We start from the raw sequence: 26,681 nt of genomic DNA on the forward strand, positions 1-26,681 counted from the left end.
ATAATAAACTCTGAAGCAATCCCCTAGGAATGGTCTCTTTGGCAAGTTCCAATTGTATGATGCCAACTACAGCAGTGCTTCTCAAACATTAACATACATTCAAAAAAAACAGGGGATCTTGACTTAAGATGCAGATTATTTTTTAGTAAATCTGGGGTGGGGCCTGAGACTCTGCATTCCAAACATGCGCTCAATGATGCTGACACTACTGGTCCATGGACCAAACTCCAGTAGCAAAGGTCTAGAGCAGCGCGCTCCAACAGAAATATAATGCAAGCCCCACATATAACTTGAAATTTTCTAGTAGCCAAGTTTAAAAAAAAAAAAGGTAAAAAGAAACCAGTAAAAATATTTTTAATAATGTATTCTATTTAACCCAATATATCCAAATTTTATTTCAACATGTAATCAATATGAAAAATTACACGAGATATTTTACATTCTGGTTTTCATATTAAGTCTTTGAAATCTGGTGTGCCTTTTACACTTCCAGCACACCTTGCCTCGGACTAGCCACATCTCAAGGGCTCAGCGTTTGCCACCCATGGCCAGTGGCTGCCATATTGGACAGTGCAAAGACACAGGGCACAGAATCCTGTCTCTGAGCCATTACTGTCTCAGCCACAAGACAAACTTTTATGCCAGGGGTGGTCTGACGACCTAAGAGGACAGATAACTAGGACTTAAGTGAGCTTACAGAACAAGCTGTAAGAACTCTTTTGTGTCTGCTTACTAAATAGCATGTGCTTTTTTTTTAATGCATGTCTTTACGTGTTGCAGAATTTGAGCTGAATAAATGTTTTACCAATTCCGTTAACAAAGTTGTACAGGAGTCACGAAGCTTCACCCATTTCAGTAACGGCAAAGGCATTTCATGTATTTGTCCATTTACATTTTTATTTGTCTCAGTGTCCCTCTGGTCAGAAGGGCAAAATTGTATCTGTCTTATTCACCAGTGCGTTCCTGGTGCCTCACATAGTGCCTGGCACATACTATTTACTCAATAAATATTTATTGAAAGGGCAGGTGCCTCGCCACGGCAGAGCACATGTGCCCTCCATTCAATGGGGCTGTCCGGGCACCTGGGCCAGGGCGGGGGTGACCCATGGGTAAGGTCCTGAGCTCCCTCAGGCTTACAGCCTGGACTCTGCCCAGGTCACTCCAGTGGAACATAATGGGAAGTCGAATTCTGGACAAGGTGACTGTGGTCCAAGCAGTCTGAAGGAAAGTTATGACAGTTCCAGAGGCCTTCTGAAGGACAGTCCTTCTCAAAACTGGGATGTCCACCCAGCTACAACTTTCAACCTGAGAGCCCCAGCTTTACAGCCCCAGGGCATGGCCCCCCGACCTGCTCTTAAGAAAGATGTCCAAGCTCCTTACATGGATGTTACTGTGAAAGTTTTCTACTTCCGTTAGAAAGGCAGTAGCATTTGAAGTTTTATTATGGGGGAAAGGGCTTCAAACCGAGGAAAGGAATTTCAAACACGAGTTGACAGAGGAACAAAATGCCAGCATCACCCCACTTACGGAGCTGCCTAGAGTTGAAATTTACCTTCTATCTGGGCTTTCCCCATGGCACCCCTGAAGGCCAGAACCATCTTCTCTGAACCGACATGGGGCCTTCGGCCACTTTGGACCATCCCAGCGCCCCCCAGCTTGGACCCCAAAATCCCCATTATCTGAAGACACTCTGGATTCACCCAGTCCCAGAATGAACTGAGAATCCTGGAAATGAATCACAGAATCATAGGGTGTAACATCTCATAGATCACAGAGCAAAAACACACCACTGGGGGAAACTGAGGCCCTGCCAGATGAACAGCGACTCGCCCAAGCCCCCTGGTGAATACCGGCCTTTCCACCTAGCCGTAGGCACTTGAGGGCAAGGACTGGTCTGAGCCCTTCTCGCAGGCCCGAAACTGCTTGAGGGCAAGGACTCTGTCCGACTCATCTCTGAGCCATTCTTCTCTAGTACTGTCCGGAGGCCCTTGCACACAGTGAGTGCTCAGTACACGCCTGTCGAATTTAACAGTCACATCTTGGCCTTCAGAGCTGTGTGGAGAATGGAGACAGGGTCTGAGCAGAGACCTGGCAAGGGAGGGTTTATCTACGCAGGTCTTTGCATAAGGGAAAAGATGTCTGGGCTTTTGTGGGGCAAGGAGGTGGCGGCGCTCCCCACCTGGACCTACTAAGCTGGGCCCAAACATGTCTGAGCTTAGTAGGTCAACTCAGGGGCAGACTCCTCCCCAGTGTATTTTTGCGAAGGCCTGAGGAGCCTGCTGGGAGAGAGTGAACCCCTAAAAGGTGTCCCTGGCCCCTACACTAAAAATAAATAACGGTCCCTTATTACCATCCACACTTTCTCCCCGCTCCCCAAATTCCTTTAACAAAAGACAAAGCCATTAATTCCATCATCCGAGTTGGTTTAAAGGGTAAATGCCCCTCGAGCTAGGGAGCTCATGGCAAGCTTCACACGGAAGGGGTCAAGTGTTGCGCTCATCTGTGTTTATGGGGGCAGTTTTGATAGGGTGGGAATGAAGAGAAGGTCACAGGGGAGGTAGATGTGGGGCTGAGGGTGAGGGTGGCATGGCCAAGGGAGGAAAGAGTGCAGAAAGGGCAGTGGGGGCACGGGCACAGCAGACAGTCTCTTCTAGAGAAGCACGTTAAATGTTACCCACAGTCAATGCATGGGAAGCCATGAGCAGAGGGCCTGGCAGGCCTAAGTGGCTAAGGAAGGTGATAATATTAATAGCTGGTATCTCTCAGCTTCTACTAGGAGCCAAGCATTGTGCTGAGCATTTTACATATACCGATTCGCTACTCCTTGCAAGAATTCTAGGACACAGATATAATGACTATCCCCATTCTACAGCTAAGGAATCCAAGGTCCAGAGGTAGGAAATATTAGTGACGCTGCAACCCGTGATGGACTAAAATTAAATATTGGCCAATAGGATCATCTCTAGGTACGACTCAGTAAAAATATCTTGATGCCTCCCTATACCTCCCTTTTCTCTGCAGAGAAACATGAAAAAGCTTTGACAATTTTGCCAGCATTATTACTGTAGGATGACAAAAGGTGGCTGATAAGATTTCTGGAAAGCGAACTTTAAAAGCAGCTATTTTGAGATATCATACACTTTTTTTAAACTTGCATGAGCATGCGACATCTTCTGTATTCAGGTGTAATCATTTTCGTATCAAATGCTATTTGTCAATCTGTACTCCAAACTCAATGCCTATAGTTACTGGTTATAGAGCGTTTGTTTATGTGCCAAGAAGTTCCAGATGTTTTGCATGGACCGACACATTTATGTGTCCCAACAACCTATGGGATGTATACGATGTACATTGTTTCCACTTTACAGATAGAGAAACTGAGGTATGGAGAGAGACTGAGTTACCTGCCCAAGGTTTTGAGGCTGACATGTGGCAGAATTCAAACCACCTGCCCATTTAAATACTCTGCCATATTGCTTTTTTTCTCCTAAGGTTACTAGTTATTGACAATTCACAAGGGGTTAGGAAGGTACCGAATATTCCTCCCTGAGAAACCCCACTGGCTGTCACTTGACTTTCCTTTTCAATCCTTGGACTTCCAGCCCATTTTTCCTCGGTTTCCTTTCAACTCCACCCTTCCCAATGAGGACCGGCGAGACTGGCTGAAATATTCTGTTTCATATTCACTCTGTACTTCTCTGAGTGTTAAATTTTGCATCTGTCCCTGAGACTAATCTGTGTGACTGTTATACTTTGGATGAGAGAAATGATATTTATGTATTCCTCAGCATTCTATTGTAGGCTAAAATTATATTTAGAGGAGTCAATGATGCAGAAAGAATGTACAAGTTGCTCAATATTATAAAGGAAGTCAGCAAATAAAAAGTATGTCACTGCATGATAATTTCTATTAAGACATTCACTTTGGCAGAACTCACGCTAATGCTTTGCTGAGGCGCCAGGAAATCTTAACTTCAAGTGGGGGGAACATTCCTTTTCACCCAGCTGCCCTGCTAGGACTTTTCTTCCTTTACTTCTAGAGATGGGACTAGGTTGGGCCAGTGTTTTTATATTTTCTTTCAGACCAGTTTCAGATGAAAATATTGGGGGGGGGCACTTTATCTAAAGGAATCAAAATCATACTACTTAGAGAAAACATGGTAAATCTTCATTTGCTTGTGATAAAGATAAATAATTTGAATAGAAAATGCATTCCCTGTGAACTGGTGTAAAATTGCTTTCTTCTTGATACACATCAAAGTGACAGCTCTGGCAGGGTGGAGCTATGGGTGGATTTTGTTTGTCTCATTGGTTTTTTTCCGTAATTTCCTAAATTTTGACAATAAACACATCATTTTTAGAAACAGAAAAAAATCTTTTTACAGGCATACTGTATTTGGGGGGGGGCCTATGCGAGTAATGGCGAAACAAAACTACACTAAAAACATTATCAGTAACTCGATAAAATCTGAATCTTAGAAAGTTGAAGAAGAAAATATAAAGCAGGGAAGAGGAGAGGAAGCGGGGGGACAGTGACAATTTTGAGGTGGTGGCCTACGGAAGGCATCATTTGAAGATCACATCTGAGCAAAGACCTGCTGCTGAAGGGGAGTAGGAAATGAGTCTCCAGGCGCTGCTTTGACAGCTTTATAGAAAAGTAAACTGAGCCATGCAGGTTAAATAACTTGCCTGAGGTCACAGAAGTAAGTGGCAGAGCAAGGATTTGAACTTGGGAAGTCCAGTGGCAGAGCCCACACTCTCAATACCTACACAGCATGACCTTTCGGTGTTTAGTGTGCTAGGAAGCCACTGGTAATGAAAATCTGGGTTGCAGTTATCATCAAGGAACAGGAGATTAAGCTAAAAAAAGCACCAGCTTTCACAATTAAACACCTCCCCTTTACAATGCCAGCAACCCTGGACAGGCAAATTAACCTCTAATCTTACCCAGCTTCAGTTGGGTCACCTGAAAAGACCTACCTCACAAGGCTGCTCTAACACCCAGATGAGACAGCCAGTGTCTGCGAAAATGCTTGGGAAATCGTAAGGCACAAGATGAGTATTCATTTTTTAAAAGTTACCATATGTAAAAATCTTTGTGTTTTCCCTGTAAGAACCAGACTTCGGCAGATTTTCTGCCAAAGGCCAGGTAATAAATATTATTTTAGGCTTTGGGCAGTCTGGTGTCTATCACAACTACTGAATACTCTTACCATTGTAGTGTGAATGCAGCCATAGACATTCTGTAAATGAATGGGTGTGGCTGTGTTCCAATAAAAACTTTATTTACAAAAACAGGTGGCCAGCAGGATTTGGCCCACAGGCCTACAGCAATGCTACATAAAACTGCAACCTCCTTCAACACTCCCTGGTCCTCTTCTCCAATTCATTTCCCTCCACTGCTAGCACTAATCCCTGGTTAACATTTACTTATTTATTGCCTGACTCCCCCCTCCCCTGCAAGGAAATAAGCTTCGTGGAATGTAAACATTTGTTTCTTTAGTTCACTGTTGATTCCCCAGGGTCTCGAGCAGGGCCTGGCACACAGTAGGCACTTTATAAATGCACACAGTAGGCACTTTATCAATATATGTTGAAAGAATGCACGGATGCCTGAAAGGAGAGATGTAGAAGGAAGTGGAGATACTACTGGGAAAGGAGGACAAAACCATGCCAAGTAAAGAAGGCAATGGAGAAAGATAATATCTGGAGGAGGAGAAAAGGTTACTGCAAATGAACTCAAACTCAACTTTGTGATCCCTTACAGGCATGGGGAAAAAAAAAAAAAGGTTCTTTCCACAACCAATTTTGTGGGCTGTGAACATTTGGAAGAACTAAAGCCTCATAAAATAATTTCTAAAATAGCTGGTCAAAAGCAAGGTCTTAAACTAAATAATCATCAGCTCGATTTAGGTTCAGGTAAGAGAACAGCTATTCCAGATCCACTGTGCATACTTCCTCCCCACTGGAAAATGTGGGCTCGGTTGTTCCCTGGGAATGGCTTACAGGGTAATTAAAAGAGGCTTTGCAGGGAAAATGTATATATTTGTGCCTCGTTTAGTTCAGGGCTTGGCAAATGGCAGTGCCATGCATTCTAATTTTTTCTTCACAGTTCAATTCAAGCTCATTTATATTAAAATTAATGGCACAATGTTGCAAATAACTAAATAACACCTAACATCTAAAACCTAAAGAGAAGCATTCTTTACCTAAGGCACCTTCTGTAATTCTTTCAAGCAAGAGCTATATAATACACTCAACTGAACTATCTGATGCTCTCTGGAAGAAAATACTACCTCAGTTCTACAAGAGCAAGTGTGCCACCTAACAGTCTGCTACTCAGACACAGTGCTTAGCAAAATTTTGGCTAGGCACAAAGTAAACCACATTGGCAAGATTCTTCTAAAGACCACTGCCACGGTCCTCCATTCGGGTCCATTCAGGTCAATGTCTGAATGCCCACTACTTGCCAACAACAGGGAGAGAGGCTGAAGAACTTGATTGTTAGGCTCATGACTAACTGCTCCATGGCATCCTGAGCTCCTCGAAGACACAAACTTCCAACTACGGATTGATTTACTATGGTAACTATGAAAAGAGCACTGGACTTAAAGTCAAAAGATCTGGCTCTTAAAAAGGAATGTTCTGATCCCTGCTACAGCATGAAGGAACCTTGACAACATGATGCAAAGTAAAAAAAGCCAGACACAAGGGGACACATGTTGGAAGATTCCTTTTATGTGAAACATCCAGAATAGACAGATTCATAGAGACAGAAAGTAGATCAGTGTTTGGCAGGAGCTGGTGGGGAGAGAGGATTAGGGGTGACAGCTAAAGCGTGCAGGGTTCTCTGGGGGATGAAATGTTCTGGAATTAGATAGTGGTGATAGTTGCACAACCTTGTGAATAATTTAAAACCAATGGAGAACCGATGTGGCTCAAGCAATTAATTCCCACCTCCCACATGGAAGTTCCCAGGTTTGGTTCCCTGTACCTCCTAAAGAAACAAACAAACAACAAGCAAACAATGAGCAAAAAAACGAAGAGTAAACAACAAGCAAACAACTAGCAAAACAGACAAGGAAGCCACCTCAAGAGAGCCCATGTGGGAAACGGACTTTGGCCCAGTGGTTAGGGCGTCCGTCTACCATATGGGAGGTCCGCGGTTCAAACCCCGGGCCTCCTTGACCCATGTGGAGCTGGCCATGCGCAGTGCTGATGCGCGCAAGGAGTGCCGTGCCATGCAAGGGTGTCCCCCGCGTGGGGGAGCCCCACGCGCAAGGAGTGCGCCCGTGAGGAAAGCCGCCCAGCGTGAAAAGAAAGAGCAGCCTGCCCAGGAATGGCGCCGCCCACACTTCCCGTGCCGCTGACGACAACAGAAGCGGACAAGGAAACAAGATGCAGCAAATGGACACCAAGGACAGACAACCAGGGGAGGGGGGGGGAATTAAATAAATAAATAAAATCTAAAAAAAAAAAAAAAAAAGAGAGCCCATGTGGCTCAATGGTTGAGTGCCAGCCTCCCACGTACAAGGTCCCAGGTTCAATCCCCGCCCCCAGTGCCTCAAAAAAAACACAATGAATTGTACAGTTTAAAGGGGGGAATGTTATGGTATATGAATTATTCTCAATTAAAAAAAAAAAAAAAGACAAGAAAAGCAGAAGACCTGGCTTTGCCACTGACTAGCTTTGTAAGCTTCGGGCAGGCCATTTAATTTCTCTAGTATGTTCCCTCACCTGAGAAATAGGGGTAAGATTACCCTACCTTCCAAGTTGTTGAGATACTCAAATGGGATCATCTATATGGAAGTCATTTTGAAAAAATATATAATACTACAAATTCAAGGCAATTTCACTCAAAATCCTAATGAGGAACTTGATAAGGTAATTCTAAGGTATATATGGAAAATCAAAGGCCAAGACCTTTTGACAAAGAAGAGCAAGAAAGGACTTGACCAACAAGGCACCAAGATTTACTAGAAAGATACAGCAATCAAGGCCACATGGTATTCTCACAGGATTAGAAGAAACGATCATGAAACCAAATTCCAGCATGCATGGAAGCAGGTTCATTCATGCATGTATGGGTACCTGCTATAGCCAAGCCGGTGTCACAGCAGATGCAGCTCATGAGGGCAAGGATCAACACATCAACAAATGGTCCTGGGACGACTGCTTATCCACATGGACAAACAATCCACCTAAATACCTCTCTCAGTTCTCATCGGACTAAAATTATTTTGAAAGCCAACATTTAAGACTTTTAGGATATATAAACAGCCAATAAGCATTTGAAAAGATGTTCAGCATCATTAGTCATGAGGGAAATGCAAATTAAAACTACCATGAGATACCACCTCACACATGCTAGGGTGGCTATTTTTAAAAAAAAAAAACAAAAAGTGTTGGAGAAGATATGGAGAAAATGGAACTTAGTGCATGGTTGGTGGGTCTATAAAATGGTACAGTCACTGTGGAAAGCAATATGGCGGCTCCTCAAAAGGTTAAATATGGAATGACCATATGACCCAGCCATTCTTCCTCTAGTTATATTCCCAGAGAAAGTGAAAACAGGGTCTGAAACAGACACTCGTACACCACTGTTTATAGCAGTATTATTCACAACAGCCAAAAGGTAGAAGCAGCCTAAGTGTCCATCAACAGATGAATGGATAAATAAAATGTGGTACATACACACAGTGGGTATTTTTCAGCCGTAAGAAAGAAGTTATGAGTCATGCTGCAACATGGAAGAATCGTGAAAACATTATGCTCAGTGAAATAAGCAAGGCACATAAGGACAAATATTATATGATATCCCTTAGAAGAGAGGACTAGAAATAGCAAATTTGACAGGACACAAAGTAGATTAGAGATGACCAGGAAAAGGGGGAAAGCAGGACGAGGGAGTGTTTGGAAAAATTAGCAAAAAAAAATTAAAGAGGAGAAGATAGCCTTGAATCAGTTTTATTTATCAGTCCAAATCCAAAGGACCAAGGGTCTCTAACTGGGACCCTTAAGAAATCCAAACAGAGAGATGGGTATTTAGCCCAGCAGGCAGAGCACGTCCGCAGGTGACACGCTGACAAGACTGTGCAAAACCCGGTCTGGAGTGCCAGGTCAGGCCACCCTCCCAAGCACCCTGCCTGCTGTGGGTGCAGAACATGTGAGGAAACAGAATGGGGAATTCCGGGCACAGGGTCCTGAGGGGAGAAGGAAGGGTCATAGCACACTTCTGAACCCACAGAGGAATTAGGAACCCCGCTTTGGGCCCGGGCAGCCCTAAAATCCCCTAAAGTGCACTGACTGGCTTAAATTATGCCAAGATTCAGACTCACTTCCAGTCAGGGGGAGAAGGCAGGAGGATGGGGACGAGCTGGGGAGCAATGACCACTGACGCAAAGCTGGAAAAGCAGTCGTGGGCACGTCCTTGAAACCGACTCGCCAGGGCCTCCACGCAGTAAAGTGAAGGTCCCAGAAAGGACGCCTCGCCCTAAGGAGCCACACAGTGAGCCCTCGACAGAGAAACCGTCAGTAGGAGCCATGGAAAGGAGCAAGGAAATAGGATGGAGCCTGGACGTGGTTTGCAGGGGTCAAAAGATGTGGTCAAAGGCTCTGAGGCAAAACTCAGGGGCATCCCCCTGGGGCAGGGGTCAGAAAGACCAGAACTGGCTTGGCTGGGGAGCCCAGAAAATCAGTTCCGCTGATGTGATCCCAAAACGTCCCAGGAACATGAACGCATTCTCTCCATTCAATTTCAGGCTTAGTTCCAGCTGTCCGAAGGGCTGGTGTCACGCCAACAAAACATCTAGACACTGGTGAAACCCCCTTAGAACAAACCCCACGGGGCTCCATGTTATTTTCTTGTAATGGGATTTTACTTAAAAAAAAAAAAAGTACTTCCTGTTGGCCTTGAAGAGCCCTGTCTAAATTTGGGTACCTCCAGAAGCTAACTCTGAGGCAAGGAAGGATTCAAGACCAAGTAGTTTTTTTAGGATGTGATGCTAGGAAACAGAGAGGAGACTAGGGAAGTGAGAACAGGAAGGCTTCTAATATGGGGTGGCTTTCCTGGCCCCTGACCACTGAGGGCAACTAGGGCTTAATCCTTCTGGAGAATTCTATGAGCCAGTATAGAATACCCATCTTGGAGGTACCCCACCCAAGGGCAAAGGGGCTGGGTTATCTACCTACCAACTTTCATCTACAATTGGTTGGGGGGGATGCACCCAGGGTGGGAGAGTGTTAACTCCCCAGCACCTCCAGTCTGCCACATGGGTGGGCTGAGTGGGCCGAGCCAGACAACTACAGCAGCTGGTGCCCGGAAGGTAGGCTGGTATGCACCCCAAATTGACCAGGGTGTGGGAGGTGGGCTGGGCATTCACGTCCCCTGAAAGGGACGCCCAGTGCCTCCGGAATAAATGAGGAAGTAAAAACTACTGAAGCCGAGAGAAAAAGCCTGGTTTCCTGCCTGCCCCACCCCACCCCTTTCTTCAAGTCAGTACCTGAGAGTTGGTGTGTGTGTGTTTTGCTTTGGCGTGTGTTTGAGCAGCTCAGTGATTTCTCTGGAGGTGCGTAGAATGTATGAGGAGGGAGCCGGTGAGGGAGGGTTAAAAGAAGTCGCTACTTGAGGTTCGAACAAAAGCTGAGCGTGTGCTGGGCTTTGTCAGCCACTGCAGGACCGACCATGCCAGAAGCAGGCCCTTCCGCCCACAGCAGCACAGGGACCGTTTAGCATTCCTAAAGGCACGACACATTCCTAAAGGGACAAGGCAACCTCCAAGAGCGGAGAAGCATGGTGTTCTAAAGCCTCAGGAGGCAGGGTGGTGAGTCCCCTCTTCCTCCCGGCCCCACCCCACCCCACCCAGCAGGAGTACCTGAGAGCCGGAAGGCAGAGACCTCCGGTCCCACTCCAGAGCTACTGAATCCAAATCTGCATTTTAACAAGATCCCGGGGTGATCATTTCGACATTAGAATTTGAAAAGCGCTGCTGTGCCTTTCACTAATAGTTCTCTCAGCATAAAGAGTGCATTTGGGAAGTCGGTCTCTTACCCAAAGCAAGTGGAATGTATTTTCTCGCATTTCAGGCCATATTTGCTCTCTCCAGTTTGTCAAATAACTTAAGTTGTGCTGAATGGAGCAACGTAATGCAACTTGGGAGATACTAGTGTCAATGTGCCTGCTGCAAAAATTTTTTTTTAAAAAGCATACTTTACTTTTTCAAAAAACCCCTCATTTAATTCTTTCTTCCTTTCCCTTCCATTCTTTTTCCATTTTTTCCTTTCCTTAGGAAAATTAGAAATCAGTGCTTAATAAATCTGTACCATTCCAAGGCTGTTCAGGTGAATAAATCTTTGCCTCAATACCTGCTAAAAAAAGCCTTTTCGGCCATTCCAGGAGTGCTTTTCATTTCCAAATAAATAACAGTGTGTGTGTTTGTGTTGCAGGGGGAAAAAAAGCAAGCCAAAATTCTTCAAATATTTTAAAGTGATGTTTTGATATAGGTAGTCAGTAAAGGAATAAATTAGCATGGAAACAGACTCTTAGAAAAATAAAATTTCAATTTAAAAACTGATGTTAAAATTAATTCAGAAGTTATGGGGGGGGGATGCCTCGACCTTGTGTAGGGAAACAAATGCGTGAGTTATGTCCAAAGGTGGCTGCTAATTCTGATTGCATTTAGGAAAAAATTAACAACTATAAAAACGATTAAAAATCTCTTTAAAGTGTTCTTTTAGGTACTTGGCCAGCAAAAATGCACACAGCAGAAACGTTCAAGTGTGTCTGTCATGGCACTATTGATAAAAGCCAAAAACTGGAAACAAACCAAAGGCCCATCAACAGTCGAATGGATAAATTGTGGCTGATATTCATATAATGGAATACTTTATAGCAGTGAGAATGACTACATTACAACTACGTGCAACCATATGGATGAATCTCACAAATAATACTGAGTGAAAGAAGTCCGATATCCCATGTGGTTCCATATATATGGAATTCAATTACAGGCAAAACTGATCTATGGCGTTACAGTCAGGCTAGCAGTTACTCTTGGGGGGGGGCAGTGACTGGAAATGGTTAGGAAGGGGTGGGGGCGTCCTCGGGGCCGCTCCTGTTCTGTTTCCTGATCTGGGTGCTGGTGATCCGGGTGTGTTCAGTTTATGAAAGACAAATTTTTAAAATATTTCATTTAACTGTACCCACGATTTGTAAACTTTATTGTATACTGCACTTCAAAGTTTACTTTTAAATAAATATGCATACACACTTAACTCATTGTCACAGATGAGTCAAATGAGAAGACACTAAATATATCCATGAAGTAGATAATGAAACGCTTCTTGACACACTTGCTTCCTTCCATAAGGATTGCTGCTAGAAAGAAAATGGCTAAGAATGATGCACAGGTGATAAATAGCAGTGAATAACCGCAGAGCACGGCTCTTGACTCATGCATGAACTCTGAATACAATGAGCGTTTGGCCCAATTTAGTGGGGGAAAAAAAAAAACATTCCTCCTGGTCAAAGGTTAATGGTTTCTCCAAATATCCCAAAACATGAGTCATCTAGATGACAAAATTACTAATTGAGCTAATTTGTACTGATTTTTCTTGGACGCTTTAGTACCATATAGAATCCACTACAAGATTTTTCCAACACCACCACAAGTCTTCAAATCACGCCTAAAGAGAAACGGCTGCTAAAACAAATACAATGGGGGGGCTTAACAACAGGAATTCATTGGCTCAGGGTTTCAGAGCTAGAAGGCTGGAGTCCTCCCGGGTACCTCCTGGCTGGCTGGCAATCTTTACGGTTCTGTGGCTTCACGTGGCGGCCTCTTCTCCTTCCTCTTCCTTCTTCTTTCTCTTCTGGGTTCTGTTGACCTCTTGCTTATGGCTTCGCCCTCTTGTGTCCAATCTCCTTTGCTTATGAGGACTTCAGCCGTATCAGAGGAAGCCTCACCTTCATTCAGTTTGGGCAGGCTTTCACTAAAAGGTCCTATTTACAAATAGTTCACACCCATAGGACCAGCAGTTGGGATGTGAACGTGCGTTTTGTGGGGGTTGTGATCAATCCCCAGTACCACTTTAATATACATCCACCCATCTCTCTCCACCCACGTAGTCAATTTGTGACTTTCAGACCAGATGAAGCACTACACATTTGTGTCTGTGTCCTTTTCTCAGATTTCAACCACACGGAGATGATCACTTCTGTTATACCAGAGCTAATGCTGAAATGGGCACCAGTATACTATAACCCAAGGCAGAGAAGATTGTCACTTCCTTTTCTATCCTGCCTAAAAATCTTCCCTCTGGAATAGTCACAAAATGAAAGGTTTTGGAAATTTGCGTGCCTGAATCCCAAGGTAAATGTCAACTTTTTGAAATTTTTAAGAGGGTCAGGAGAGTCCTCGCTCAAAAATGTTAATACTGGTGATTCTTGGAATTCAATCACTGTTTCCCACCTCCCCGCCAAGGTAAAAAGAATATTTCTCCTTTGTCTGGAAACTCTAATAATTAGGATCCTAACATATGAATCAGATCACTGTCCTTACCAGAAGCTAGCCCCAGAAAAATGACTGTTCTCCTGGGAGAACTGAACATTTACTGATTGCCTACCATGTGCTGAATACACAAATAAATGAAAAGGAAAAAAAACAATGGTAAATATAGTGTTGAGATTTAAAGTAAGGTGAGAAAGATATAAAGGGTGGCCTGACTATTTAACCAGGCGATCAAAGACCTGATATTTAAACTGAGATCTGAATGATAAGAAATCAGCCTTAGAAAGACAGGGGAGGAGGTGGAGAGAGCATTCCAGGAAGAATGAAGTTAGTAACAAAGACACAAAGGAGCTGGATGTGCTAGAAGAATTAAAACAAGGAGCTCGGTCACAAAGGGGAGAGGTGATCAGCAGGGGTTAAGCAGGATATGGTAATCCAGGGCCAGCAATTGGGGTTTACTAAAATTATTGGAGGGTTTTAAGCAGGGAGTGTCAGGATCCAGTTAATGTTTCTAAACAGATGTTCTAGCTTCTGTGTGGGAACTGGATCATATGAAGCCACTACAATCAGCCAAGAAAGAGATGGTGGTGGAACTGACGCATGGAAAAGGAATGGGGGTAAAAGAGGGGTGGGCACACTGAGGATTGACAAGATTTGTTGATGGACTGGATGTGGACCGTGAGTCGTAGGTTTGGGGCTTGAGCAACTGGGTGGATGGTGGTGCCATATACCAAGATGGGGCACAGTGAAAGAGGATCAGGTTTGGGGTGAGGGTGGCAGTACATCAAGATTTTCCCTTTGGAAATACTGAGTTTGAGAAGCCTATTAGATATCCGTGGGGTGGGAGAGGTCATGCTGAAGGTATGGCATCTAGATGGAAGGTAAAACCATATGTCTGGATGAGGTCCACTAAGGAGAGTCTGTAGATAGCAAAGAGAAGGAAGTCTCAGTGCCCTGGAGGGACATCAAACTGTAGCCTGAGCAGAAGAGAAGGAGCCAGAAATGAAGAGTGAGAAAGGGTTACCAGCAAAAGTGGGAAAACCAAGAGAGTGGGAGGTAATGGAAACCACAAGAAGAAAGTGTTCAAAGGAGGTCAGAATGAGTAGGTATGTCAAATGCTGCTGGTAAGTCAGAGAAGTGACCGGCGTAAATGGCAACACAGAGTTCACTGAGAGACTGACAAGAAGTGCCTCAATGGAAAGCTCAGGAAAGAATCCTGATGAGACTGGAGGAGGGAAGAATATGGGGCAATAAAGTATGAGCAGCCCTTTTAGAGGTTTCTCAGAGAAGGGGAGACCAAAAATGTGGGGGGCAACCGGAAGGCAAGGTGGGGTCAAAAGCAGGCTTTCTGAAAGACAGGCATTATTAGGGCATGACTGTAAGCTGCTGGGAATGATCCAGAACATAGATTTGTTAAGCAGGAAAGAGAGAAACAATCAGGAATACTCTAAGTCCTTCACAATTGAAGCACCAAAACAACTACAGCAATGAATTATAAACCACTCAAAAAATAAGAATTCATGAGTCTATACCAGTAATAAACAGATGAATAAATACATGGGGGAGAAGGAAGAGCTCTCGCAGAGGGCCACTGGCTAATGTGGAGGGAATGCTCGAGTTAGAAAAGCATTCTTTTCCAACCATCACATTAAAGACAGGGTCAGGCAAAAATCACTACTGGATGCCAAATCTAGATGGAAATATTGATGAGGAGCAGAATGCTAATTAGGGAGGGAAAACCAATAACTACACAGGTAGAAATCAGAAAACACCACAATCAGGTGATCAGGTAATCAAAAATAACATCAGCAAGGAGGGACAATGGACATCACGGGCGTCCAGATGTAATACCCTGAAGGACACAGCATCGCCTGTGTGGCATTCTGGTCCAGATGTGTGTATAACCGGAATCTAATCAACAAGGAAGCATCAAACAAACCCAAACTGATGAATGTTCTGTTAAAAAAAAAAAAAAAAAAAAAAAACAGGGGAGGGAGTCTTGTATTCATCCCATCAATATCATAAAAGACGGACTATAGAAATGTTCCAGATTAAAAGAGGCTAAGAGACATGAAAATCAAATGCAATACCCAACCCTAGACTGGATCCTGTATTAGATGGGGAAAATGCTGAAAAGGGCGTTACCAGTTATGCTGTCAAAATTGGAATGGGAACAGTAGATTAGATAACAGTAATATATCAGTGTTAACCTTACTGAAGTTGACAGGAGTACTACGGTTATGTAAGAGAATATTCTTAGTCTTAGGAAATTCATACTAAGTATTTGGGAGTAAAGGGCCACGATGAATGTAACTCATCCTCAAATGGTTCAGGAAAAAAGGGTAGGTGTGTTAAGAGTAAGAGTGCAAATGATAAAGCAAATGGGGTAAAATGTTAATAAAATAGATGAATCTGGATAAAGGGTATATGAGTCTTCTTTGTAGTATTTTTGCAACTTATTGGTAAAGGCTGAAAGTGTTTCCAAATAAAAAGTTAAAAAAGAAAGAAATAATGTCCATGAGAAGGCAAGGAGCATGAGAAGTCCAGAGCCCAGAGACAAGGCCAGCATTTGACACACTAGGGGCATTTCATTCAGTTTCCCAATAACAGCAGGGAATTCAGAGAGGATTTGTACAAAGGAGGGCACACTGGGAGTACAGGTGGTGAGACTACCAGGCGGTTCCTGTCTCATCCATTCTGGTTTTCAAGGGCATACGAGCCAGAGTCAGCAGCTAAGGTGCAAAGGGGCAGAGGACAGAAAAAAAGAGATGAAACGGCTGTTTTTTGCAGAATGGAGAAGCAAATTTACTAGGCAAGCCTGGGAAAATTGCTGGGCAATGTTGAAGGTTCACTTGAGGTTTACTAAAGTCGAGTTAGATCAAGACACTGATGCGTAAAAACAGAAACAAAAACTTTCCAGGCGATTCTAACAGGTAGCCAGCTTTCAGAACCACTGTGCTGAGCCAGTGTCCCCCAGCCTCAGCAGTACCGGCAGTCTATGCCAGATCCTCCTTTCTTGTGGGGCGCTGTCCCGCATGTTGCAGGATGTTTCGCAGCAGCCAGACTCTCTACCCACTAGATGCCAGGAACATCCCTCCCCCCATTTGGGACAACCAAAAATGTCTCCAGACATTGCTAAATGCTGGGAAGGGGGGGAGGGAGACAAAATTGCCCCCAGCTGCGAACCACTTAGCAAAGGACAAAAAAATCATAAGGATGACACCTTTCTAAAGGGCAGAAACTGTGTGTAACCCCTACTGTCCCCATCACTAAGAGCTCTGTGGTTATTAACACAGGTTCTGAAATCAGACAGTCTGGATTCAAATCCTGGATGCACTACTTACCTTTTTGTATGACCTTGGACAAGGTAGTTAACCTCTCTGTGCCTCAGCTTCCTCATCTGTAAAATAGCCATCACAGTACCTGCCTCAAGAGGTTGGTGGGAGGAAGCGGACATGGCTCAAATGATAGAACATCCATCTACCATATGGAGGGTCCAGGGTTCAAACCCTGGGCCTCCTTGACCCGTGTGCAGCTGGCCCACGCACAGTGCTGATGCGCACAAGGAGTGCCATGCCACACAGGGGCACATCCTGCGTAGGGGAGCCCCACGCACAAGGAGTGCGCCCCGCAAGGAGAGCCGCCCCGCGTGAAAAAAGCGCAGCCCACCCAGGAGTGGCGCCACACACACAGACAGCTGACGCCGCAAGATGACACAACAAAGAAGGAGACACAGATTCCCAGTTCCGTCAGATAATTCAAGCGGATGCAGAAGAGCAGAGCAAATGGACAGAGAGCAGACAACGGCGGGGGGGAAGGGGAGAGAAACCAACCAAAAATAAATAAGTAAAATTTTAAAAAAGAGGCTGGTGGGATGAAATTAGCTAATTTATGTAAAACACTTAGAGCAGTGCCTGCTCAGTAAATAGTAGCTATCATTATTTTTATGACAGAGTCAGAAATGTAGCAGAGGCCAGGTGAGTGTCTATGACTGTGCAGTGAATGGCTTACATTCACATGCACCTAAAGAAATTGCCACACCAAAACTGAACAGAAAGGCACAGTGCCTTGAACTTCTTCTAGGATTAGCGTCTGATATCTTCTAGATTTTAAGTGCACTCACACAGTCATTTGAAAATGTTGAATGAGTGCCTACTATGTCCCAAGCGCTGTTTCGAGGTGCTGAGAATACAACGGTGAGCCAAGTTCCTGCCCTCCTGGAACTTACATTCTAGCAGGGGAGAAAAAAAGACACTGAACAAACAAACAAATAATATAACTGCAGGTAATAGTGTCACAAAGGAAACGAAAGTGGGATAAGGGGATGGGTGGACCTTGACAGTGGTAGCTGGGGAGTGCTGTTTTAGCATGAGGGTTAGAAGAGCCTCAAATGAAAAAAGGGAATGAGTTATGTGAGTTATCTGGTCTTCCAGGCAGGTAGCACAGCAAATGCAGCGGCTGGGAGGCAGACAAAAGCCAGTCGACTGGTGCGTCTGGACAAGTGAGGCAAGCATAGTAGGGTCATTTAAGGCCCCGGAAGCTAGAGTGAGGATTTAGGGGCTTAGCCTAAGTGTGGGAGGAGGTTACTGGAGGATTCTGAGCAGTGGAATGGCCAGATGGCATTTACTGGCTATTCAGTGGGGTCAAGGGGACCCCCGGGAGGATGCTTTAGAGGCTACACAGTCATTAGGAAAGAGACGGGGGGGGGGGGGGGGGGGGGGGGGGGGAAGAAGCTACAATTATCCCAGGGTCTTATAAATGAACTCACTTTGCATCCTAGCATGAGCTTATATAAAATGAATCTGTCCTGGACTCAGTTCAGCAGTTTGGGTGCTTAAAAATGGAAATGAACCGTTACAACCCCGTGTTTTTCAAACTGCGGGTCATGAAATCAAATGAAAGGATGATAAAATCGATTTAGAGGGTCATGATCGACATTTAACAATGAAATAGAACACTGGGAGACAACTGAAACTATCAGAATACATCGCACATAGGAAAAACACATACTATTTGGTGAGATTCTGTTTCAGTTATACACAGATATGTTTGTATCGTGTTGATAGAAAATATACTTCTCATTGTGAATGGCGGGCAAAAATGTTTGAAAAACTTAAGTAGGTTATAAACTACACCTCCATTCTTTCCCTTCCTCACCGCACTCCCTAATGTTCAACATTAGAACATTAGGAAAAAGCTCCCTAAGTACTTTCTTCATAGTCCAAATAAAATGAACTGACTTATACTACATTATCTTCTCTTGTAGGGAGATGAAAATCCGAACCTCCAACGGGGCGAAGACTCATTGGCCTTAAGGCTGTTACACTTTCAATGAAAAACTAAGCAAAACAAAATATTCCCAAGCAGAACAGAATGAGACATTTTTGTCAAATTTTGTACTTTTAGTAAGCTAAAAATGGGACGGAACCTCCTGAAGGTCCTAAGGATATCTACCAGAACCTTACAGCAAACATAATACTTAATGGTAAAATATTAGAAGCATTCCCACCCAAATCAGAAACTACTATTTAACATTATCCTGGAGGTAAGCCTAGCCACAGAGCAAGAAAATAAAATGAGGTAAAAATATTCCAACAGTTGGGGGAGATGACCCTTTATTATTACTAGTTGCAAATAATTTTATTGTCCATCTTGAACACCTACGGAAATCAACTGAAAAACTATGAGAACAAGCCCAATTCAATAAGATGGCTTCATGTAAGATAGACCCACAAAAAATTAAATAGCCTTCCTATATCTGATAACAGGAAATAGGGAAAAAGGATACAATTTTTCAAAGCAACAATAATTACACACACAAAAGATCTAGAAATTCACTTACAAGACTGTGTGTAAGACCTACAGAGTGGTACTGGCGTAAGGATAGACAGAAAGATCAACGGAACAGAACGGAGAATCCAAAAACAGATCCACATGTACATAGTGGGCCAGGAGGGGCCAGGAGGAAAGCAGTCTTTTCAACAAATGGTGTTGGAACAACTGAAGATCTATATGAAAAAAAAGTGAATCTCCACCCTTATTTCACACGCAAAAAAAAAGAAGCCGTAGACCTATATTATATATAAATGATAAAACTATAAACCGTCTACAAGAAAGCGGAGGAGAAAACCTTGGTGACCGTGAGGTAGACCAAGATTTATTAGGCAGCTTACTAAAGGTGCTATCCATAAAAGAAAAAAAAAAGATAAATTAGGCTTTATCAAAATTAAAAGCTTCTGCTCTTCAAATATCATCGAGATCATGAAGAGATATGTCCCAGACTGACAGAAAAGGTCTGCAATACATATTTATCTGACAGAGAATTCATATTCAGAAAGGGAAAAACTCTTAGAATTCAATAATCCAATGAACAACCCAATAAAAGACCTTGCAAAAGACCTATGAAAGGCCGAAAAGCATGTGAAAAGATGCTCATCATGAGTCATCAGAGAAGGGCAAACTAAAAGTACAAAGAGAGGCTACCAGTGCCCACTAGGATGGCTACAACAAAATAAACTGGTAACACCAAACGCCAGCAGAGGATGCCAGGCCACTGGACCTCTCATATATTGCTGGTGGGAATGCGAAACGGTACGGCCACTCGAGAACTGTCCGGCAGTGTCTTATAAAGTTAAACATACAACACAGCAATCCCACTCCCAGGTACTAATCCAAGTGAAATGAAAAGTCACGGCCACACAAACAGCTGTCTGCGAATGTTTATGTTGGCTTTACGCATCATCGCCCAAAGCTGGTGACTGGAGAGACACAGTTTGGTAGAGCCACAATGAAATATTAGTTAGCAAATAAAAAAAAGCAAATTACTCGTCTCTTCAACAGCATGGATGAGCCTCAAATGCGTTATGCTAAGTGAAAGAAGCCAGACTCAGAAGGCTGTACGGTGTATAATTCCATTTACATGACATTCTGGAAAGGACAAAACTCTAGGGACAGAAAACACATCAGTGGTTGCCAGGGGCCAGCAACGGTGGGAGGGGCGGGCCATCAGGGGTCAACAGGGAATTTTCTGGAGTGATGGAATGTTTCTATATCTCCATATGGTGGTGGTTATATGACTAGGTGCATCTGTCAAAACTTACAGAACTGTACACTCAAAAGGGTGCCTTTAACTGTCTATAAATTATACCTTGATTTTAAAAACAGACTCAAGGATTAATTAAATGGATCTACAAAATGGAACACAGTGTTCACAACTCTTACTTGAACGAGGGCATTTACTTTATGATCATTTTCCCCCGATGTTTAGCCCATCTCTAAGTTCCAATATTGCCTACCTCAGACCATGCACCGCAAGTTCCAGGTGCATTCAAGGCCTATGTTATTTTTAAAAACCATGAACTTTTTAGAAGCGAATTCTTTTTTCTATCTTGAGGTAAGGCAGGCAGGCCTTTCCCAGGAAGGCATAAAAACCAGCTCCTGGGATTTTGCTCCAAACAGGAACTCTGCTTTCCATCTTCTGAGCTATTACATCACAGAAACACATTCCCCCCTCTGCTCCCCACCCTCTCCCCTCTCCCAGCCCCTTTAAAATGTAATGGTGCTCTTCCCAGTTTGCACCCTGTATCTGAAAGGCACTTGGCACTCTCCGGCAACAAAATGGAAAAATGTGTTTGTCGGTTTCATCAGAGCAGTGAAAACAGCAGGCGCATATGTAGTGATGCCCTCCCCACCCCCTTGGCGCCCCAGCTGACGGCCACACCAGGCCCCCAGGCAAGACCTCACGGGCCACGGCCAAGCAGCTTCTTTCACGGGGTCTCCCCAACAACTGCGCAAACCCACGTTGCCATTTCTGGAAGGCCAATCTGGGTACCAAAGACAGAGCAGCTCTACTTGCCCTGCCAAACCCGCCAATGAAATTCCATTCCTCAGACTTTCTCTCCCCCTGCTGCACAAAATCATACCCATCATTAAAATTCAATATTTTTTTTTCTTTCCTATGCTTCCAACATTTTTTTTTTAAGAAAAACACACACACACCTGGAATCTGTGTTTTCTTGGCAAGAATTATTCACAGAAAAAACACCGATGCTAGCCTGGCATTTCTTCGGTGTTTTTCAATACCTCAATCTGCTCTGGCCCCCTCTCCAGGAGAGTCACCTTGCAGGGATCCGGGAATGATAAAAGCAGAGGGAATCTGATCGGGGCTGGCAGCCAGTTGGGGTAAGCCAATACCCCTGAAGAGCTACAAAATGTGGCCACCTTTTGCTTTCCGGCTTTGCATTTGAGCTGTAAAAGCAGCCAAATCAAGCCACGTTCAGCTCCTTTTAGATCTTAACTAAGCAAAACTTTCTGAGACACTAAATAAAGACTCCCCAACCCCTTAGGAAATAACACACACCTTGTCACGCCATTTACCCATCATGGCGACATCCAACTTAATCGTATCGTAAACGAATAATTAAACAATTAATAAATCGTTAATACGTTCATTCATAAGGGCAATAAATGCCCTACGATGTAGAACTGGAAGACCAGGCTTCCCTCCTGCAGCAGCCGATGAAAAGCTGGGAACGCCTGGGAGAACTGTGACACCAGGTTAGTCTGCAGGAAGTGGTCCAAGTGGGTCCTTGCAGCACCAGTGGTGCCTACTTGACAGGACCAGCTCTACAATCTGTGGGGCCCAATGTACAATGAAAATGCAGGGCCCCTTGTTCCACAATTATTAAGAATTTCAAGACAGGGACAGCAGAGCATGACACCAAGTGCACATCGCCAGCCCCGGCAGCCAGCTCGGTTCTTAGAAAAGATCATTTATCTGACTAGTAACCTGGTTAGAAGAGCAAGGCATCTCGCTAATAAACCAAGGGCAATCGTTCTCCTGTGCGTGTCTGGGGTGGAGGTAGAGGGTTGTGAAGTCTTAGGACCTCCCAATCTCCTACTTTTCCCCAAGTTTTCAGCCTGCTGGACAAAGTCTTTCTGCCGGGCCCTTCCCGCTAGAGCGTGGTCCGTAGTCCGGCAGCATCAGTACCATGGGGGGGCGGGGGGGGGGGGCTGGATAGAAATGCAGACTCTCCGCCCCACCCCGACCTGCTGAATCCGAAGCTGCATTTTAACCAGGCCCCCCAGGGGATTTCGCGCACCCAGTACAAAGAAGTGTCACCGTAGACGCAGCCCCGGCTTCATCTGGGTCTCGGGGGACCTCCCGGTCCCCGTCGAAAGGCGCTCACCCGAGGCCTCCAGTCCCCGCCATCCCCGCCATCCTCATCCCCGGCTCTCGGTGCTGCTCCATCCCGCTGCGCCCGGGGCCACCTGTTCTGGGGCCCGCCAGTTGGCGCGGCGCCAGGCCGTCCGCGACACTTTCGCGCCCCGCGGGCACCTCCGCCCCTACCGTCCAGCGCGGTAAACTCGAGTCCCCGGGGAGTCGCGTCTCGCAGGCCGCGCCCGCGCGAGCAAGGTTCGGGGCTCCGTTGCCCCGAGGAGCCGGGAGCTGGCGGGGGGGGGGGGGGGTTCCAAGGTTTGGGATATACACGTCCCCCCTCGGGGAACGCGTCGCCGGAGCCCCCCGGTCCCACGGCGCGCCGTCTCCCGTGGTCCGAGGGCGGGCACCCTGACCTCGGCGCTTTCGGGGCGGCCCCCGACCCCGGCGCAGCCGGAGGCGGGGACCGTGAGCCCCGCCGCCCGGTCGCCGTCCGCGTCCCGGCGCTCGTGGCCAACTCGGCGGGCTCGGGCCCGGGACCCCGGCGGAGCAGGGGCTCGCGGGCGGCGCGCGCTTACCTGCCGGTCCCCGCCGACGGCTGGCTGCGGGCGCCGTCCGGCTCGCCGCCTTTTCCCCTTTCCCTCGGGCCGGGTCCCTCCTCCTCCTCCCGCCCCGCGGGCTCGGCGCCGCCCCCGCCGCTCCCGGCCCGCGCGCCCGCCCGCGCTGCAGCTGCCCGGCGGCGTGGCGCGTCCTGGGCCCCGCGGCGGTGCGGCTGGGCGCGGGGGCTGGGCGCCGAGGTGGGGGGCGGAGGGCGGCCCTGCGGGCGCTCGGGACTGCGCGGCGAGGGAGTCCCCTCCCCCTCCTCCCGGCCGGGGCCCCCCGCGGCACTTCGGGGCTCCCTTGGCCGCGAGCCCCTCGCCTGCCCAGCGTCCGGCCAGGCACGCACCTCCTCGGGGACCCCAACCTCCAGACCCAGCCACTCACCTTTCGGGGTCGCCCTGGTACCCAAGGCCTGCCCCACCACTTTGAGCGCCGCGCCCGGCCATAGGGAGGAACCCCGAGGGCACCCCGCTGCCAGAACCTTCCTGGGTGCGGAGATTAGCTGTGCGAGCCCTCCGGAGGGGGACAGGAGAGACCCCTGAAACGGAGAGGGTCTCGGGAAAGGATTCAGCTCCGAGGTCCCTGGTGAAGGACAGGATCCACGGAGTTCCAAGAAACTGGGGTCCCCAGGGCTCGGCCTGCTGGGGAGGGACAGTGTCCCTGCTCACCTCTACCTTTTCTCTCCTTCAGCATCTCCTCCCTCTACACTTCCTAGAATAAAAACTAGATCTGGAAGGGACTTACCAGATCACCCAGCCGGCTGGTCTAAGTATCCCATTTTACAGCTAGGACAGCTGAGGCCTGCAAGGGCTCCTTTTACCACCCCTTCCCCACCACCTACTCCAGCTTTCGAGTATTAGGCGAACAACGCCTACATTTGCAAAATGCTTTACAGCTTGATAAGCATCTTTGTCTTTCCTTTAAACCTGTAGGAGACGCGACACTTTCTTTACATCTAAACCCAAACCAACGATACGCCTAGGGACTGTGAATTGCCCCCCCAGGCTCCGGAGAGGAGGTTTGTGAAGTGCACAGCCCGGCCCGCTCCCGGGTCTTAGGCGCTGCACTGCAGCCGCGGCTGTGCAAGAGGGCTTGCGTTTGTTTTGCAAACACCAACCTATTAGCACTCACAACATCCTGGCTGGAGAAATGAATGGAAAGTGTTTTCAGAGCGACTTTTGACTGGTTGAATTAAGGGCGGTGGAGGTCAGGAGGCTCTCCCAGGTTACTTAAAAAGCCAAATGCAGAAGCCGGAGGAGGGGAACGGCAGTGTAATCTAATAAACAGACTTAGGGTCACCCCCAAGGCTTGCTACGTAGGCTTTAGAGGGTGCAGAAAGTGTCCTGCTTCTGGATCTGGGTGCTGGTTGCAAGGGTTTTTAAGTAGGTGAAAATTCATCAATCTCTTCACTTATGGGCACTTTTCTGTATGTATGGTTTACTGGAGTAAAAAGGTAAAATACGTGTATCTCATATTAAAAGTTGCTTTAATTTCTAAAGATTGAGACCAGAATGGGCAAGTTTTTCCTGTAAACAACCTGGTTTTGTTGTTCTCGTTAAAGTCATTTTAAGGAAGTGCCTTTTAAAAATAACAAAAATGACCCCCTCTAGACTTAGAGCTGGAGTGGACATCACCATCCCAGGGTCCACAGGATGGAGGAATAAAATATGGATTGGAGTGGACTTACTGGTATTCTACTACAGAACTATTGTGCCTCTAACAATGGAAGAAACTATCATTGATGTGGAGACAGTGGCCACCGTAGCTGCTGAGGGCAGGGAGAGGGAAGAAGTGTGATGTGAGGGCATTTTCGGGACTTGGAGTTGTCCTAAAATGATATTGCAGGGACAGATGCAGGACATTATCTATCCTGCCATAACCCACTGAATGGACTAGGGGAGAGTGTAAACTACAATGTAAACTATAATCCATGCAGTGCAGCAGTGCTCCAAAATGTATTCACCAAATGCGATGAATGTGCCATGATGATGAAAGAGGTTGTTGATGGAGGAGGAGTGGGGTAGGGTGTGGGTGTATATGGAAACCTCTTATATTTTTTTAATGTAATACTTTTTGTGATCTATGTATCTTTAAAAAAAAAAGGGCAATTAAACTTTTTAAAAATTAAAAAAGATAGAAATAACAAAAATGAGACAGTCCTGAAATTAAAAGTGTAAACTACAATGTAAACCACTATCCATGCAGTGCAGCAGTGCTCCAAAATATATTCACCAAATGCAATGAATGTGCCACGATGATGAAAGAGGTTGTTGATGTGGAAGGGGGGGGTGGGGAGTGGGGTATATGGGAACCTCTTATATATATATTTTTTTAAGATTTGTTTTATTTATTTCCCCGCACTCCCCCCCCCCCACCCCGGTTGTCTGCTCTCTCTGTCCATTCACTGTGTGTTCTTTTGCGTCCACTTGCATTATCAGGCAGCACTGGGAATCTGCGTCTTTTTTTGTTGTTGCATCATCTTGCTGCGTCAGCTCTCCATGTGTGCGGTGCCCCTTCTGGGCAGTCTGCACTTTTTACACACGGGGTGGCTCTCCTTGCAGGGCGCACTCCTTGCGCATGGGGCTCCCCTATGCAGGGGCACCCCTGCGTGGCACAGCACTCCTTGCACGCGGCAGCACTGCGCATGGGCCAGCTCCACACGGGTCAGGAGGCCCTGGGGATCGAACCCTGGACCCTTCATATGGTAGACGGATGCTCTATCAGTTGAGCCATGTCCACTTCCCAGTTGAGCCATGTCCGCTTCCCTTATATTTTTTAATGTAACATTTTGTGCGATCTATGTATCTTCTTTTAAAAAAGACAATAAACGATTTTGCTAAAAAAAAAAATCCATACTGGGATGCTCTTTGTGCCATACTTTTGTTCTCCTTGATAAGACACTCTCAGATAAATGTCACCCTGACATCAAGACCTACAGGAGAGGAAAAAGACTGGGACTAAGGGACTCGGACCCTGCACCCATGGAGCCCTCTGCCTTTTCCACCAGAGGCAGCCCTGCGGAATTCAGGGAGCATGTGTACACGCCGACACTGTGATCACATGCCTCCTCCACAGGCACTAGCCGCTGGCATGAAGGAAGGCTGTGGGTGCTCAGGGCTTGGAGTTAAATATATCTCCAAAGCCTGCAGGCTGACCATGTCCCAGCAGCTGGAGAGTGGGTGACTTTGGCTCTGGCCCACAGGGTCTTTGAGCCAGGGACAGAGTTTGATCACTAGACCTCGGTCAGCATGGCAGAGGCTGAGTAGAGAGGGCAGAGGTCCTTGTCTTCTCAGCTCCCTCTCATCGTGGACTCCTTGGCGTGGGCCCACAGCAAAGCGAGGCAGTTCGCCAGTGCTTAGGGCCCAGCTCTCTCCTTCGAACTTTAAGGACCTCTTTACCTGGGGCCAAAAGGCCTA

General features: G+C 46.1%; 1 protein-coding gene across 10 annotated transcripts in view; it reads right to left on the reverse strand.

The window, feature by feature from the left end:
- The window catches only part of ADGRG2 (adhesion G protein-coupled receptor G2), a 132,224-nt gene extending 108,880 nt beyond the window's left edge, over positions 1-23,344 (reverse strand). For 4 of the 10 annotated variants that reach the window (XM_058292312.2, XM_071213199.1, XM_058292307.2 and 1 more), the window contains exon 1: positions 23,244-23,331. The gene's annotated coding sequence lies outside the window, so the exon portion shown is untranslated. Of the gene's footprint in view, positions 1-23,243 lie in introns of all 10 variants that reach the window. The other 6 variants (XM_058292311.2, XM_058292310.2, XM_058292303.2 and 3 more) reach the window with 3 other exon arrangements.
- Positions 23,345-26,681: the final 3,337 nt, after the last annotated feature.

Source organism: Dasypus novemcinctus, chromosome X (genome assembly GCF_030445035.2).
Source record: "Dasypus novemcinctus isolate mDasNov1 chromosome X, mDasNov1.1.hap2, whole genome shotgun sequence".
NCBI classification, from domain to species: Eukaryota; Metazoa; Chordata; class Mammalia; order Cingulata; family Dasypodidae; genus Dasypus; species Dasypus novemcinctus.